This window comes from Gavialis gangeticus, unplaced genomic scaffold (genome assembly GCF_001723915.1).
Source record: "Gavialis gangeticus isolate Ggan-Ray unplaced genomic scaffold, GavGan_comp1, whole genome shotgun sequence".
NCBI lineage: Eukaryota > Metazoa > Chordata > Crocodylia > Gavialidae > Gavialis > Gavialis gangeticus.
Window position 1 is genome coordinate 35,342,210 of NW_017728994.1, and position 14,035 is coordinate 35,356,244.

The window sequence follows — 14,035 nt, forward strand, 5'->3', positions numbered from 1 at the left end:
GAACTTGAACAGGGTGCTCTCCACACCCTCGTCCAGGTCACTAATGAAGATGTTGAACAGCACTGGCCCAAGGACCGTGCCCTGGGGGACTCTGCTGCCCACACTCTCCCAGGTCGATATCGACCCGTCCACCACCACCCTCTGGGTTTGCCCCTGGAGCCAGTTTGCCACCCATGTGGCAAATGCCGCAGTCCCTCAGCTTGCCCACAAGAATTAGGTAGGACACCTGTGTTGAAGGCCTTCTGGAAGTCCAAGATGACAACGACTTCCTCCTTCACATCTAAGCTCTTTGTTACCTGGTCATAGAAAGAGACCAGGTTGGTCAGGCAGGATTGGCCTGGCACAAACCCGGGTTGGTTACCCCTCAACATCACATCCCCTACAGGGCTCTCGCAAATGTGGCCCTTGATAATTTTTTCAAAGACCTTCCCCAGGATAGAAGTGAGGCTGACTGGCCTGTAGTTGCCTGGCTCTTCCTTTCTCCCCTTCTTGAAAATAGGGACCACATCGGCTCTTTTCCAGTCCTCAGGGACTTGGCCCGAGCACCAGGAGTCCTCAAACATCCATGCCAATGGCTCTGCAATGACACCAGCCAATTCCCTCAGCACCTGTGAATGAAGGTCCTCCAGGCCCGCTGACTTGGATACACCTAAACAACCTATAGCCCTTTATGTCTAATGCCCAGTCAAATGTTTCATCCCACCATGGCTCCACTCAGCCAACCAGGTCGATTTTACTACTTGCATACTACATGTTCCCCATTCTTCTTGCATTACTGAAGAGACACCTCAATCCCCCTGTGGGAGCCCTGGGCACCTCCCCTGCCTGAGAGACAACTGGTCCCTTGGTATATACCTGAGCTCTTACCTGGGCAGGTCCTACACCTGGTTGAGTTGGTTTTGACTGGTGTGTGCCAATAAGGTTCCTGCTGGAACAAAAACTCAGAGGTTACTCACTATGGCATGTATTGGCAACCTACAGTCCATGAGCCTAATCCAGTCCACAGAGCCACTGGATCTAGCCCATAGAGCAGGAGATTTAGAAGCAGGGAGAATCAACAATGTTGGTGGTACCAGCAGCTGGGTTCTGGAGGCCTTCAACCTAAGCTGGGTCATTCTGGCTTAGCACGAAAAATTATTGCAGATCCTTAGGTTAGAGGCTGTTGTCTCTCAGTTCAGGATCAAAATGATGACCACATTTGGGATCAGTAAGGAATGTTATCCCACCCCAGTGCTCTTTCCTGTGTGGGGCAGAGGGTCAGACCCAATGATCTACCAGGTCCCTTCTGACTCCAGAAATCTATGATATCTTGTGGGGGGATTGTTCTCCTGGGCTGGGCACTCTTGCTCCTGGAGCCTCTTGTAGCTCCCAGAGGACCCAACGTCCATGTCAAGCTCATCAGGCTCAAGGAGCTGAGAGGTGGGAGGAGGGCCATCAGACTCTCCCACCATCTCCCCTACCCCCAGGTCACCCCCAAGCATGACAGTGTCAGGTGGGTGCTGAGGAGGCAGGCGGGGGGTGGGGGTGGTCACTAAACTCCCCTTCACTTGAAGTTGTGGGGAGGTCTTGAAAAGGGGTAATGAGGCCTTTTTAGAAGACCCCTTTTTTCCGGGACTTGCCCTTCCCAGCAGGAGGGGCCAAATCCTTCCCTGGGTGGGGAGGAAAAGAAGGGGCCGGGTCCATCACCATAGAGTTAGCTGACTCCGATGAACTGGGGAGTGACTGGGAGGAAGGCCCTTCCCCACCACCCAATGGGGCTGCCGCACCAGAGGCAGATGAACCACCATTGGGCACAATTCCACCTAACATTAAGTTCCAGTTCTTATTGATATTATTTTATTATTGTAACCTCTACAATCCTTAATGAAGATTAGAGCTTGCCAGTGCTAATCACTGCATATACAATTAATAAGAAACACTTCTTGCCTCAAATAATTTATAAAGAGACATGACAGATAGGTGAAAACCAGGAATATAATCTTCATTTGTCATCTTGGGGAATGAGGCACAGAAAGAATAAATAATTACACAAAGTCAAGTTAAAGAATAAACAACGTGCACAAAGCTTGATAGTGCTGCATGTGAAGATTGGACTCACACTTCTGGAGTTCCAGACCAGGTACTAACTCACAAGAGCACCTTTCCCCTCTAACACTTGATGCTGAACACATTCCAGGCTGTGCTTTGAATTTAAATACTGCGTAGCAGTAGCTTTCTTTTCTAAGGAAAGTTGTGCAGACTCCTTGGGAATTCATTCCTATTGCAAATGCTTTCTTTTCTTTTGATTCACAAATCCAAGGTCTGAGGGGCTAAATTTACTGAAAATCAAGTATATTGGAGTCAAAAGAGGAGTTCTTATACTTCTGGCATAAAGTGTCAAATCAGGCCAGTACTAGGTCTGGGATCATTTGCAAACATTCATAAACCTTGAGGAACCTGGTATAAATCCTGAATTTGTAGTAAAACTAAGAGAGAGATCAATGTGAAAAGTTCCCTGCTTGTCCTGGTGTGAAAAAAATGTCCCTTTGGTGCATATGTTTTTCTTTTATCAAAGAATGATATGGATAAAAACAACCCTGGAAACAGGCAACCAGCTTAATCATAACAACCAAATGCAACAATGTCACAAAGAACCAAGGTGACTTGTTACCTTGTAATCTCCCCAGGTTTCAAGGCACAGACTCATCAACAGAGCAACTCTCACTTGAGAACATCTTTAAAAATTCTGCACCAAGATCTCACTTTTCTTCAAGTGCCACTCCCTAAACCAAAAGTCAACTATGGTCCTTTTTACTGTGTCTGCCCTCAGATACATGTGTGGTGAAGAAAGAAAGACAGCTGACTTCAAATGCATGAGCACCTTAGGTCAAAAGCATAGGCACCTTAGATCAACAACCTCTTTAATAGAAAGGATGGGTCAGTAACTAAGGGCACTTTTACATGTGCTCTGGGGGTGTACTAATTAAAGTGCCACTGTCTTATATCAGTGTCCCCCACACTTCAAAATGGGGGATATTGCAAATGCTTCAAAACATTTAATGAGCTTTAGTTCAAGTGCCTCCACTGCCATTTTGAAGTGGGGAAATGCTGATACATGAGATGTGGGAGGCTGCTGGAGCATGGTAATTAGCATGCTCCAGCAGACTCACTGAATCATGTCTGCTTTGATGTGCTGTAATTACACTGTATTGAAGCAAGCTCCACACTTGTGTAGAGGCACCCTAAGGAACTTGTGTTGAGTTTGAAACACCCAAGTCTAAACTCTATGCTTTGCATATACATGCTCTGTGATTGTAAGCGAGTCATTAAAGTCCTTAGCAGACATTACACTTGAGATGCAACTAACCAGTTAATCACATCTTACATAGTAAGCTGGGCATGCATACAGGCAATGATGTGAAAACATGTGAAACAAGCCACAAAATTATTCCAGAAAATATATGTAATAATTTTGGGTCTGGTTTCCATCATGCCTTTAAACTGAATATATGGCAGATTCCCCATAATGAAACCTGATGCTGGTTATATAACGAAGCTTAGTCCATAGCTCTCCTTATATCAGCAGGCTGACAGTCATGTGATTGAGCTCTGCTTGGGGCTGCATCTTGCTGCTTTCAGGGTGCCAAGTCAGGGGCTCTCATCAGCTGGGCTAGGGGTGCCAGGTCATGGGGAGTTGGAGGGCTCCCCATGGCCTGAAATGTTGATCAGCTTGCTTTGCAGCTCCCAGGGAGCTGCAGAGCAAGAGACCTGATGCATCCTGGCCATGGGGAACCTGGGATGGAGAGTGGTTTCCTGATCCTGGGGTGCCCATGTGCCAGAACTTTTAAAAACTAGTTTGGAATATCCCCAGTGGTTTTATGACATCCCTGGTGCATGAGGATCCCAGGTCTGGAGAGCCACTCCCGTATTCCAGGGCCCTGGCACACTGGGGCCTTAAAAACCCATGTATGCGGCTAGGCAGCACGTGAGGTCTTTCGACATTCCAGTACATGGGGCTCTGGGAGCTGGCTGGAAACTCTGGTACAGCCTTGGGGTTGGTTTCAGCAACCAGCTGATTGTCAGTCCTAGCCTTGGGATCCCACTGAGGTCTTGAACTGGCTCCAGTGTGATCCTGAGGCTGAGACTGCCAATCAGCTGATTGCCATGCCCAACCCCAGGGCTGCACTGGTTCATTGGGCACCCATCTTTCACTTGCTGGTGTAAGGGGTTCCTGGGATCCTGAGTCTGCTTCCCCTCTACCCCCTCTCCACTGGCAAGTAGTAATGTCATGGTTGGTATCTTATCCCTGATCCCAGAATCATACCTCCTGTAATGCACATGTGGCATAGCAAGAGGTGTGATTGTCGGGATTGGAGAACAGATCCCATCACACCGTTCAGTGAACATGTGCCAGGGGCCTTCATCTCTGTGCTGTAATTTGCTGGTGGGTAATAGCATTTTCCTCCATCATAAGGATATTTTGAGGATAACTACATTACAAATTTTCAGATACTAGGGCAACTGAATCATAAATGTACCTAAAATTGGCATATTTGAATTGTCAGGTATTCTTTACACACCCAAAACTTGTATCGATATCAGATGAAAGGAACCCTAGCATTTCAGAATTGTGCTCACCTTAGGACAAGTTTTGTGAGAAATTGTAATGAACTGCAGTGAACGCCAGTCAGAACTTCTGTAGGGAACTGACCCCCAACACCAGAGTCCCTTGTTAGCACCCTAACTACTGAATCAGGCTTCCTCACTGCATGACTAATATGTGGTTTGAAGCAGAAATCACATGAAGCATAGAGATTTCAACAAAACTTGGATGTTTTGGCTTGTCTTGGTGTTGAACTTTTGGTTTCACACAAAATTATGGGCAATATTTGGTCAAGGTAGGATACAAACCAAGAAAACACAATATAAAAATTCCAATGGTGCAAAAAAATTGGTTTTATAAAATTTCAGTGGAAAATCAAATGCATAAACCAACATTCTGTTGATTTATGCATGACAAATCCCATACAATGCATTAAATATATGCCCCAAGAGTGATTGTTACAATATAGTAACTTCCAGTTAGGGCACCATGAATGTGTTGAATATGTTAATTCTCTGTACAAACATCTCCTAACAGTCTGCTCTTCAGTGTCCATAAACAAAAGCAAATATGGTGGAGGACATTCATAAAATATGCTGCAACTGCTTGGAGTAAGCATAACAAAGCCTTAAAAAGCAATCAAATATTTGTAAAATATACAAAGAGTGAGCTGCTCTTGGCTGAGTACAGCTCAGTTGGAAAAAAACACTCCTGTCCTGTGCATCCTGTAATAAAGTTGCTGCCTCTGGCCCATGTTTTAAGGTCAAATCTTTTCTGGATGTGGTAACATGCAGGGACCTGGCTATGAGGGAACTTTGTAATTGGTTAAATCTGTACTGGTATACAGCCTCCAGACAGGAGATATAACGTTATCCAAAGAGGTGAAATTTTAAACGCAACCTGAAAGACTTTACCTTTACTTGGCAGTGAATTTCAAGCCCGGTAATATAACAGCTTTGTAAATATTGCTAAAGCAAGGCCAACAAGTATGGGATTTATGCAACCTTATATGCCTGTCATTTTACTAACATCAAACAAGGGAAGACCTCTAACCCAGCAGTAATTGCAGACATAGCTTGTAACCTCTTGCTGAAAAGAGCTGAGAGACTGAAGGATATGAGTTGGGTAAGACACAGATTGAGGGCTGGGTATTAAAAGCACATTGGTGTAGGCCTCACTGGGGCACTGATCAATATATGTTGCTCACACAAAGGCTTTGCTAAAGTACTGGCCAGAGTAGGCCTCACCAGCAAACCTGACCCATGCATGAACTCCTCACATTAACAAAACTTGGCCTGTGAGCCAGATGTGAATTCTTAACAAGAAATGGAAAGGGGAAATGATGGTATCTCCATTTCTATTAGTTCCCTCATTCCCGTTACCTTAGAGCAGTGACTTGTGAATTATGTGTGTTTTTTACATCTAACATTGATAATATTGAATAGCACCCTTAAAAGGATCTCACAGCACCATGGGATGCCACAGCTTCCTGTCTGAGAATCCTTGATGTGAAGGGGTGGCAACATAAAAGCCTCATCTTTCCCAGGAAAAATGAGCAGCACTACCATTTGGGAATTCTCTGAGAAGTAGCAGCCATGCTGCAGTACCAGTGCCAAATCCTTCAGGGCAGTTAATACCACATTATGGTCAGTTAGATATGTAACCTGGGCAGTACTCCAAGAGGTACCCCCTCTCCAACTGAAGGGATCAAAGCAGATGCACAGCACTGTGGGAGGTGTAGGGACTCTCCTCCCCCTATAGAGCAGAGCCAGACCACCAATGGGGACTTAACCAAATACCTTTTAATGAGGAAACAATACTGGGAACATAACAGGCATAAATCAGAGGGCATAGTGGACACTACAATGCCCCAAGGGGGAAGGATTCAACAAAGGTTAGACACTTACAATCATTGACAAAAAACACAGTTAACAAAATATAAAACACAAACAGCAGAACAAACAATACAGGTTGGTGAAATATAAAAAGGCACAAAATGCAAAATGTCAAATGACAAGGAAATATAGGGCCTAGGTATCTGGAGGGGGAGAAAACACAGAGGCCCCTTTCCACTGCAAGAGGATTTGCTTCTTGTTAACTCACTCACCCCAGCAGGGAATTGAACCCAGCTCTACCACATAGTAGGCAGAAGCATCCACCACACAGCCACCAATGAGGTGCCTGACTACTGCTTGGAGGAGCTGGTAGCAGAGCTGGGAACCTCTCAGGTCACTGGTCAGATCCTGGCTGGAGCTGGGAAACCTCTCCTGCTGGCTGCAGCCTCTCGTAGAGGATCCTGGAGCCCGGTGGGGAGCCGCTCCTGCCAGCCACACGCTGTGCTGCTGAGGGTCCAACTGCTGCCTGTAGGTCCTGCTCCTTCAGGTTCTTCTGAGGCAACTGCTCCTGCCCCACTGACACAGCTCTTCAAAGCTCCTTCCTTGTGGTCCCTTGCTGCTCTCCCCCAACTCAGCTGCGCTGCCCCTTTTATCCCCCTCCAGGTGACCCAAGGGGCCAATCAAGGGACACGGAGGGTGAGTCTCTGGGGCCTGATTCGTGAGGAAAGGGAATCCCAAGTCCTCCAATCATCTTTTGCCCTTTCAAAACCCCTGGGCTAAGTCACTGCCAGCTAGCCCGTCACAGATGGATTTAAATAATGTGGCCATTTTACCACAGTCTTTGATTAAATGAATTGTCTAACATGATTGACTTCCAATGCTAAGCCTGACAACAGTATAATAAAGGCCCAAGAAATCTGTGGCCCAAGAAATCTGTGGAATCCAAAGTTTAGTTGAAGCTGCTCCATTTCCAGTATCTCAAATAGCTTTTCTTTGACAAAGGGGTAGTGAGATAACTAGGAGAATGCTAAATTACTAAGATGGTTGCTGATGGATGTCAGTTTGCTGTTAGGGGTGTAGGTTGTAGCCATGGCGCTTCCTCAGCCTGATCAAGGGTGTTTGTGCCTGAAAGCTTGCGAAGAAGAATTTTCCCTGCTGTTTGAGTTGGTTTAATAAAAAGTATTGGATTTATCCAAAGAACCTTATCTGCAGTTTGCTGTAAAGAAGGTAGTGGTAAAATAGTGAAAGTGCTTTACAGCTATGCTGTGACAGAAATGCATGGCTGCAGAGTGCTTTAAAAGTGGCCAGTCACATGAGAAATTAATTCTTATGTAATGAAGGATCGGACGAAGGTGTTCCAAAGCAGAGCACTATCATCTAACTTCTTTCAGTCCCCACGCATGATCAGGGTTGGGCCGATACAGGCCATCCCCATCTCTGCTGCTATTTGAAGGAAGGGAGGGTGGATGAAGGAAGGGGAGCAGGTTTACCCTGCCTGAGCTGGAAGGCAGGGGGGCTGTGAATTAGAGCCCCCTCGCCTTGTGGCCTCCCCAAACCCTCCCTCCAGTTCAGGATAGGCAAACCCTAGTCCACAGTGTGCTCCCCATCCCTCACCCCCGCTCCCTTCCTGCAGACAGCTCTGGAGCTGGAAGGTTGGGGAAGGGGCAGAGCTAGGGGACAGAGGTTGGGCTACAGGCAGGCAGCTTCTCCCCTAGATCAGTTTCGAAGCGAACCTCAATCCCCCTCCCTAACCAACCAAACAGTGAACTTCTGTTGAGTCAGGGCGAGGGGAGGAATGCTTTAACTCATAGTGCTTTCTATTAATCACCATGAGTTAGAGTAAGGAGATGCACATCTACCACACACTTTTTTGTACAGGTTGATATTTAGAGATCTTCTTTCTCTGCAATATGTTTATTACAAAAGGAAGGAATAAGGAAGTCCATGATAGCAAATTTTTTGTGGGTATTTTTTTGAATCAGTAGGCAGTCTGGTTTTTGGTTTCTAGTGCTTTATCCTCTTTTTCCACTGCTCTTTCCAAAGGATCTTCACTTTGTCATTGTCTCTGACTGGTTCAGAATTGTAACAGCAGTAATAATTGTACCTGGAACCAGTATGTAGATCTAATCCAAATGGTTTCCATTTTGTGACCTTATATCTCATACTTTTTGCCCCATGCCCACATCCACATTTTATTTAATTTAGTTTCTGGCCTTGCATTCAGATCCAGTAGTACAATCCCTTGTATTCCTTACCTAAGGAAATGGTATTCCAGTCATGCTAGCAGACATGATTGTAGGATTTCTAGTCCTGACTAGCAGCAAAACACCATACATACATGCTGTGCTACAAAAATAAAAAACCTACTACTTATAAATGAAATTGAGATGTGTAATTTGTCATGCTGGTCCTTAGTCCCATGCTTCAATTTTTCTACCTGAATAACACTGTCTGCTGCCTTGTGAGCTGATGGCTTGGCCTGTAACATAGACTATTAAAGCTATCAAGGGTTCTCTCCTGCCATGTCCTTGGTGTAAACTAATTTTAGAAAGGATGGTTTTGATTCCTCTTCCTGCGGCAATTTTATAGATCCACATGTTGTTACATGGACCTGAGGCTCTGCCTCCCCTGCACCCTGCCTAGCGTCAACCTGATGGTGCAATGTTGAGTCCGGTAAATCCTTGCCCTGCCCTCCTCAGTTCAAGAATCATTGTCACAATAATAGTGACAAGAGTGCCCCGGCTCAGGGTCCTACTATGAATATCCTTACTTAGACTCAGTCCCCCATATATATCTCTGCTTTACTCGGGGTACATTGAGCTGGAACACGTGTTTAACATGTCACCCGCCTTCTCACTCACAGTTTTACCAGTCCCTTCTCTCTTCTGGTCTTTCAGGCTCATCACTGATCTAGCTCAACTTGCCAACATCTGGCTTCCATGGACTCTGCTCTGCTAAGTATACTGATTCCTCCAAGTCAGTCCTGGTGAACAGCCTTTCAACTGTGGGCTTCCACCACTCACCCCTGCTGGGGCATTCTACTTTCCTGAACCATTCCAGGTGATGCGGGGAACTCATTTCTGGTTCCTCTGAGAAGTTTTCCTGTGAAGGCTTTGAACCAGCATCTGCATTGTGCCCTGTGACTAGGTGCTGGCATATGAAGCCAGATGTTCCCTTTCCTTCCCTTCTTCCACTGCTGACAGCCAGTCTCCTTGCTGCCTCAGAGTTTCCTGTAATTCCTGCTGCATGGCAGTCTCTCTCTCTCTGCCACATATCCTCCCTGTAACAGGGGGCCTACCAGGGCCAATGTCTGTGTGGCTCACCCACCTGTTCTTGGGCAAACTACCTGCCTTCTCATCTGCCACGCCTTGGTCTTAATTGATTAATTAATAGATGTAATTAGGCGGGAGTCTGCCCATTTTCTGCCCTGCTGCTAGGGGTCGCTATCTGCAGCTCCATTCCTCCCCTACACTGCAGCCCAAGCCTCGCGGATGACATCCTGATGTTCTCATACGCTCCATTCCCCCACGATGGGGCCCAGAATCCTACTATAGGACCCCACCTGGGTTCCTCCCTTCAGGCAGACTCTGCTGCCTTCATACCAGGTCATATATCACCCTGCCATCGGTTCCCCTTTGGGTGCGGTCCCCTCACTGGGACCTTCGGCTCACACTAGCCCCAGCCCACCTCCAGGCCAGTTGGGACCCCAGGCTCTTGAGTGTCCCTCTCGGTGGGCTTCCTTGCCCTTCTGACCCTCCTGGTCCTGGCCCCCGTCTGGGCCAGTCAGGGGAAGCTCTGGCAGGCCCTGATGTATGACCCATACTCTTATATCGGGGTCCCCCTCTCTGGATCTTCCTTTATGGACGTGGGGATCTGGGGTACCTCACACCATGACTGGTGCCTCAGGGTCTCACAGGGGACTCTTACTCCCCCCCCCCCACTGGGCAGCATGTCATGGTGCTACAACTGGTGTTATCTTTGACCCATACTCTGCCTCCCAATGATGGAGGACTTATTGGGGTCAGGGCTCAGCTCTCACTCTCTCTGGATGAGCCCCCTCTCCCTTCACAGGGCTCCACATCACCTTCTCTCTGGGGCTTCTGATCACTGCCCCCTCTTGCTGTGGTTCCACAGCGCTGGCCCCCCTCACACTAGGGGCTCCACACTGCTCATAACGCCCCCTTTACTCGGGGTCTCGGGGTGGGCTCAGGTGGCCATAGCTGTGCCTGGCCCCAACTCTCCTCCTCAGGGTCTTGAACCCCCACAGGGCTCAGGTGGCCTTGGCCACACCTGGCCTCCAACTCTCCTCCTCAGGGCTTGCACCCCCACAACTACCTCCGGCGTATGCGACCCACCCTAAGGTGAGGGCTAGGGGTAAGGCGCCCTGACCCGCCTTTCACCAGGGTGATCACTGGCCTGGCATTTCCTGGGGGCTCCCGCAGCACTGGGAGCCCCACCAGGCCACCCACGCCCGGCAGGGTGTAGTTTCCGGTCGTACCCAGGACCAGAACCAAGACCAGGAGCCTCCTACTATCCCCTACTGCTTCTCCCTTACCTCCGGATGAAACTCAGCAGCCCGCAGGCCAGGCAATGTTGTTGCCTCTTCTCCAGCAGCCAAACTGCTTTGTTTATATAGGCAGCCCTAAGCCTAAAATGGCTGCCCTCGTTAAGCACCTGGAGGCTGCCAGCTCCAGGGCCTTAAAGTGATGGGCACACATAGTGCCCTGCCACACTCCTGATTAAGTTGCCTTGTGGCATTGAGGAATTTGCATCTCTATGGTGTGGTTTGTCATCTTCTCGGCTTTGTTCATCTCTCAGATTTGTTGCAACTTTGCTGCATTGGGACAAAAAATCAGTGACTTTGTTGGATACCCCTGGCCTGAAACTAATGGAGAATTTGAAAGACTGTAAGGACAGTACTCAGCGCATTATATTTTCATTATCACTTTTAGACTTGTGCAACCATTATAGTGGGGTGTGGTCCATCAGCAGGGTAAATTCCCACTCGATCAAATAATAATGAAAATATGTCATCACCCACTTAATGGCAAGACACTCTCTTCATTCTTCGCACCTTCGTTCTGCTGCATTCAATTTGTTACTAGCATATGCTATTGGTCTTTCAACGCCCTCCTTTTCTTGGCATAATACTGCCCCAACAGCCATTTAGGATGCTTCTGTCTACAGGATAAAAGGTTTAGAAAAATCAGGGTTACCATGAGAACATTGTTGCATAATGCCTTCTTAATGTTGTAAAAAGCCTCTTCCATTTTAGGTGTCCAACTTATTACAACGTGCACTCTGCCCCTTATGGAATCTGTTAATGGTGTTTCCACTTCCACAAAACTGGGGATAAATCTTCGATAATAGTTTGCTAGCTCAAGAAAAGAATGCATTTGCAAACCCAGATAGTTGGTTTAATGCATTCCCAATGCACAATTTTTGGGGTTTGCCAACATGCCAATGCTACGTAACTCCCGTAGCACTGCCTCCAAATGCTGCACACGTTCAGCCCATGATTGGGAGTAAATAACAATATCATCAATGTATGTTAAAATATGGTCCATCAATCATTGAAATGAAGCCACAGCACCATGTAAGCCAAACGGCATTCTGGTGAATTCCAACAACCCCCATGGCATACCAAAAGCCGCTTTGTGCTGATCTCTCCCTGACATAGGGATCTGATGATATCTTTTTGACAGGCCTATAGTAGAAATGTATTTTGCTTGGCCTATCCATTCTAACAGTTCCTCAACATGGGGCACTGGTGTTGCAGGGGGACCCGGGATGGAGACAGTCCTTCCCTGCAAGAAAAGCCAGGGCGAACTTACCTGTTTCAGGCCAGGAAGAGACAGGCAAGCCGCACCAACATGGACCACCTGGTAGGTTTGTGAGCTGTGTTTATTTCCAGTTAAAAGCATCGTGGCTGGATGATGTAATCTCAGGATGCCGCCCAGACTGAATAAAAACTGGTGGCAAAAAGACTGTGGTGGAAGCACTGTAGGGAGCAGGCGGCAGAAGTGCTTCCTGCGTTGGGCATGGGCAGTGCCAGTGACTGTCAAGAGATCCGGGGACAGACCCATTGAAGGGGTCTGCAGTGAGGGGAAGGAGGGAGGACAGTGTCAAGAGACTGCAGGAACCACAGACACTGGGCCAGTGAGTGGGGACAGGCCATGGCCCTACCCCCTTGTCCTTTCTGTTAATTTATTCTTTTTCTTTTTCTTTCAGGGATTGCCTGGAGGGACCCAAAGATGAGGGTCAGAGCTATGGGCAGTGCTCTGGGATTAGGAGTGGCCAGGACAGCACAGCAGGCAGCTGAGCCATAACGAAAGACCCAGCAGAAGAGCAGGGATGGCTTTACATCCCAAAGAGACATAGGGCTGGGAGAGGTCATCTGTAGCCCAGCCAATGAGAAGAGAATGGGAGTTGACACTTGAGGGCGAGCCATCTGACCACAAGTGGCTGGTGCATGGATGGGGTGTAGGGGAGGTGCAGCCCCATGAATACCTGCCAGGAAGTACGACTGATCCAAGAGGGACCACAGGAGGGGTCCCCACTGCTGAAGGAAAGATCAAATTTATGGCAGGCGAGTTTCTGGGTTTCCCTCGGGGAGTTCATAGGCCCTCTCTGAGACTGCTGGAACAAATGCAGTGGCCAATCCCAGGTGCACACTCCAAGGTGGCATGAGAGTGCCTCCTCAAGACCAGTGGGCACAATTGGGAATGCATCAAAATGTGCCATTGTATTTAGTCTCCTAAAGTCTACACATATTCTCAAGGACCCGTCTATCTTCCACATGATTACCATGGGGCTATGCCACGGGGTTTGGGAAGGTATTATAATTTTCTGTTTCAGCATTTTCTGTGTTTCTTCATATACCTTTGCCTGCAGGTGATGTGGCACTGGTCTCCACCTTTCTCTCACAATTGCCCCTTTTGCTGTATTTATCTCATGTACAATACTTTTAGCTTTCCCTGGTGCCTCATTAAATACATCCCTAAACCTGGCAATAATAGTCCCCGGTTCATTTTGTTGTTCTTTCATTAAACTAGTTCCTCTTGTAATTCCTTCCTTCTGTAATCCTTCCCCAATTTCAGGCCCCAATTCGTCCTATGCTTCCTCCGGGCTAAGTAACCAACCCTCTGGCTCTCTCCATGCTTTTGATACATTGACATGGTATATCTGATATTCCCTTACATGCCCGGGATGGTGTATGTCATAATCCATGGGCCTTGCCTTTCTACTTATTTCAAACGGTCCTAGCCGTTAAAAGTTTAAGTTAATAGTTTATTAGCAGAAGTAGGGAGTAATACTAGCACTTTGTCTCCTATTTGAAATTCTCTTTCTTGTGCCTTCTGAACACAATTAGCCTTTTGGTGCTGCTGAGCTCCTTCCATGTTCTCATATGCTAACTGCCATACCTATCTAAGCTGTTGGACCATATCTTGCCTATACTGCTGAGCCCCAACCCCTTATTGTCCTTAATATTCCCAATCCTCCCATACAATCTGGAGTAAGATCCTAGGCTTATGGCCAAATATCAGTTAAAATGGTGAGAACTGAGTTGATGCTTCGGGGGTGTCTCTTACTGCAAACATCAGAGGTGTTAAAAGTA

At 47.3% G+C, this 14,035-nt stretch overlaps 1 long non-coding RNA gene across 1 annotated transcript in view; it reads left to right on the forward strand.

Moving 5' to 3' along the window:
• Positions 1–12,415, forward strand: part of LOC109287463 — a 47,858-nt gene extending 35,443 nt beyond the window's left edge. The window contains exons 4-5 of the long non-coding RNA XR_002094872.1: positions 9,315–9,393; positions 12,168–12,415. This is a non-coding gene — a long non-coding RNA (uncharacterized LOC109287463). The remainder of the gene's footprint in view (positions 1–9,314; positions 9,394–12,167) is intronic.
• Positions 12,416–14,035: the final 1,620 nt, after the last annotated feature.